Consider the following 4,828-nt stretch of genomic DNA (forward strand, 5'->3'; position numbering starts at 1 on the left):
TGGAAGGAGAATGCCATCTGCTCCTGTGCTCCTCACATGAGACAGTCACCCCATCACATGCTCCCGCTCATTTTGTGTGAACGGAGCAGTAGCTCCCCAAGTTCCACTGATGTACAGGGCCAGGCCATTGCACGCTGCAGTCTTTGAGGTGGTGGGAGCTCGTGTGGCTCTGCCCTTGCTGGGAGTGACTGAGATGTTTTCATTTTCTGTGTTACAAGTGGCCTGGCTTGTAGGTTGGCAGTTGCCCACCTCCTCGACCACTTCAATGGAGTCCCAGTCTGAGTACTCCTCACAAGATTCAGAATCCTGGGGGGGGGTACCCACTTTTGGGGGTCCAATCCACCAGGCCTCTACAACATGGATTTGCGCCAATAGGAGCTTTCATCCCTTTGCTTTTGTGAGTTGGCAGGCTGGTCCCTGTAGCAGTTCAGTAGTTTGCTTCAAGCGGTGGTTGAGGAAGTCTCTAGCTTCAGCCTGAGTGACCCGAACATCCCTCTCCAGCTGCAGTTCTTCAGGGTGGAGCCTGCACATGAGAAGCTACTTCCTGCCATTGCCAGGTACGAAGCACAAAGCAGTGGCCAGCCAGCAGAGGCCGCAATGATGCCACTTTCTCTTCCAATGGTTCCCCTTCCGATCAACTACCTTTAAACTCTTTAGCAGTCCTACAGGCATTCTGGGGCATCCTTGTACTCATGTGGTGGCTGTCAGCTGTCTTAACAGACTAGCTGGCTCATACCGCATTAGGAGGGAACCCACCTGGTATTTACCCCAGTGAAATCCTGGAATCCTGCTGACTATAGGAACTGTAGGCTGCAGCTCCAAATCTGTGAGGGCTTGTCTGTAACGTAAAGAATACACCCAGAGGTCCAGCGGGGGAAACACGAGTTTATTCACTTACATATGCAGAGGGAATGAATGCATCTCTGATGGCACGCTTAGGTTATATGCATTAAGAACAAAGCATACATAAACCAGCTGAAGATAAATGCAGACTTTCTGCCTCCAGACACAGGTCTGGTTTCTACACACATACTTGAAGTTAATGAGAAAAGGTTAGCTTCTCAATGAACAGAATCAGAGTATGTTTAGGTTTTTTTGTTTTTTTTTTGAGAGGATTTTGCTATAGGGCGTGTGCGCTCACCAGGCAGACAGAGAGAGACAGAGAGACAGAAAGCGAGAAATCACCCTCCAGGGGGGATGGCCACGCCGCAATCCCTTCTCCTCCATTCTCCTCTCGGGATCTTGGGCACGCACGCACATGCGCCCGGTGTGAGTTTAAGCCACCGGGTCCGGGACGCGAACCGCGGTCGACTATGTGGGAGTCCAGTGACATAGCCATTACCCTAACTGCTGGTCCCAGGGTATGTTTAGGTTTTAATGCCTCTGATATTATTACATGTTCCTCCAGAACAGCCAGATGTGGGAAAATTCCAACAGGTAAAACTAATGGTCACAAGATGTTTACGAACCCTAGCTATGACCTGCAGCTAGCTCTCGGGAAAAACAAAGACCAAGGGGGAGTGAGAGAGTTCAATGTATGGAGCATACCCATGTTAGGAAATAAATTTCATAAGCTTCTTAGTTTTAATGTCAGAATTTATACCAACATGTCCTTTGTTTTCTAAGGTTGGAATAAACACCAACGTGTGCTTTATCTTTAGAATGATTTTGTAATTCATTGTTCCTATATCACTGTGGGTGATATTACAACACTTGATATATTACACAGAACCTGCAAAAAATGATAGTAAGGTAAATCTTAATATATTTTGATTTTATTAGTGTTGTGTTGACTTATTTTATGAATGTGATGTAAAATGTTTTTATTTTACTTTCCAAAGAGGATTCGCTGAATGATATCCATATACAGTTCAGTGTAAATGCTTCATTTTTATTAAATAAAAACTTGATACTACCTGTACTTACAGAATGCTTAACCTAATGGAAGTGTAGGGTGCGTGCACTCTCTAGAGAAAGAGAGAAAGAAAGCACTCCCCCCAGGGGGATGACCACACCACAATCCCTTCTCCATCCTCTCAGGAGTTTGGGTATGCACATACACACACCTAGCATGTTTTTCAAAGCATCGGATCCAGGACTCGAACCATGTGGTCAACCATATAAAACCCAACTGCCTTAAACACCACACTACCTGGCTGGTCCAATTTTAACATACTGTGTTAAAAAAACATGGTGGGTACATGTATGTGCATGCATAAAACCCCAAGAAGAGGGTGGTGAAGGGATTATGGCATGATCATCCCCCCCAGGGGGTGCTTCCTTTTCTTCTGTTTTAAAATTTTATTTATCATCTATTACTCTGTTTGTTTATTTAGACCAGAGAGAGAGAGAGAGAAAGTGAGAAAGCAAGCCGCCAGGTCCAGGACTTGAACCACTGTTGGCCATGTGGGAGCCCAGCACCTTAATCACATCACCTGCCAGCCCTAATGTTTTTAAAGCTGACAGGCCCAGTACTTAAACCACTCAGTTGGTCATGCGGGATCCAGCTACCTTAACCACCCCATCAACAGCTGGCCCAGGAATAGGGTCTTCAATGAAGTTTCAAAGATGTAGCAGGGGACCAGCAGATGGCGTAATGGTTTCATTGCTGGACTTCTATGTCGTTGACCGTGGTTCAAGACCCGGAACTGGTGGCTTGAAATGCACACTGGCAGCAGCATGTGTGTGTGTGCCCAAAACCCTAGGAGAATGGAGAAGGGGTTGCAGTGTGGTCACCGCCCCCCCCCATCCCCAGGGGGATGATATCGCTTTCTTTCTTTCTAGCAAGCACATACCCTTTAGCAAAACTCTCTCTCAAAAAAAAAAAAAAAAAAAAGAAATGTAGGAGGGAAAGTTGAAACTTAGAAGTGGGCAAAGATGCTTTAATGTTTGGATTTGTAAAGTGTGACAGCACAGGTTGTACAATTTCTATTTTCTTCCTCATGATCGGTACACTTCCTGCATGGTTCCAGTAGGTATGTGTAAAAAAAAAAGAAATGTAGTAGGGAAAGTTGAAACTTAGAAGTGGGCAAAGATGCTTTAATGTTTGGATTTGTAAAGTGTGACAGCACAGGTTGTACAATTTCTATTTTCTTCCTCATGATCGGTACACTTCCTGCATGGTTCCAGTAGGTATGTGTCTGCTCTACTGCCTTACCAAGACATTAAGACCTTTTGCCATTTACTTGCTCTACAGGGTAGCTAAAAGCTTTTAAGCATGTCAAATTCCTTTGTCAGTTGCAATGTTAACCTTTTAAGTTTTGTATTTGCAGTTGCTTCTACAATTAAGCTATCTTACTATGTCTGCAGGATGATTCTGTTGTGGGAGCTGGAAATAAGACTACCTCTAATTTCCAATAACTGATAAAAAATTAGGCAGACATTTTCTGTTCTTTTCAAGACTTCATATTTCAACTAGATTCCAAATCTAAGCTTCTGGGTGTAAGTCTTAAAACATGTAGTTGGCCATGTGGGATCTAGGTTCCTTAACCACCATGCCACAAGATGGCCCTTTGTCTTTAAGTATCTTCCATATGAGAGTGAGAGAAAAAAAGGGAGAGGCACAGAGATAGGTATTCTTGACAGGGTTTTGCTGTGTTGTGATCTTCCTGCCCCAGCTTCCCAATTAGCTAGTAAGATAAATCCAAGCAACAGACTTCTTCAATGCCTTGGGGTGTCCCGTTAGAGTGCATGTGGCACCCAGGGACATGGAGTTCTGCTTCTGAGCAGTGAGCTTTTCTCCCATGACAGTACATGAGGTGCCGAGGCTTCACCTGTTTTTGGAAAATCCACTTTGACAGGTCAGCAGGTGGCACAGAGGTAAGTCTCCACATAGCCATGGCCAACTGCATGGTTCAAGTCTTAAATCCTCGGCTTGAAAATCATATGCTCAACATGCTGAGAGCAGAGCAGAGGAGAAGGCATAGCGGCAGGGCCATTCCTTCCGGGAGTGCCATGGAGCTCCCTCCTAGAGCCAAGATGATGTACTGCACGAGAACATCCTTTCTGATGTGATAGCCATATTTTGAAAGCATACAAACTAGGTATCCATCTGCGGAAAGATGAATCTAAGCCCTTACCTGTCACCATTGACAAAAATCAATTCAAAATGAATCAAAGATCTAAACCTAAGATCTCAAACTATAAAACTACTGGTGGGGTAACAGCAGTTAGCATAATGGCTATGTCGCTGGACTCCCATGTAGTCAACCACAGTTCGAGTCCCGGACCCAGTGGCTTAAACTCACGCCGGGTGCGTGTGCGTGCATGCCCAAGATCTTGCTTTCTGTCTCTCTCTGTCTTTCTAGTGAGCACACGTGCCCTATAGCAAAGACCTCTCCAAACACAAACAAACAAAAATCTACTGGTGGAAAACACTGGGGAAACTCTGAGAGATATTGGGGTAGGCAAAGACTTCTTAAGTAAGACCCCCAAAGCACAGTCAATAATCCCAGAAATAGACAAGTGGGATTATATCAGATTAAGAAGTTTATGCACAGCAAAAGACAGTAATTGCTATGAAACAACAAACTTCGTAATGGGAGAATATTTTTGTAAACTATGCTTCAGATAAGGGACTGATAATCAGAATACACAGGGAACTCAAGCAGTTTACCCCAAAAAGATCAACCAAAAAAAAGATAAACCCAGTTAAAAGATAGGAAAATGAAATGAAAACAAACAACTCTCTAAGGAAAACATACGAAATGACAAAAGGTATATGAAAAAATGCTCGACATCCCTCATGATAAGGGAGATGCAGATCCAAACCACAATAAAATACCACCTAACCCCAGTCAGAATGGCAAAGATTAAAAAAAAAAAAAAA

This window comes from Tupaia chinensis, unplaced genomic scaffold, assembly GCF_000334495.1.
Source record: "Tupaia chinensis unplaced genomic scaffold, TupChi_1.0 Scaffold000283_1, whole genome shotgun sequence".
Classification (NCBI taxonomy): Eukaryota; Metazoa; Chordata; class Mammalia; order Scandentia; family Tupaiidae; genus Tupaia; species Tupaia belangeri.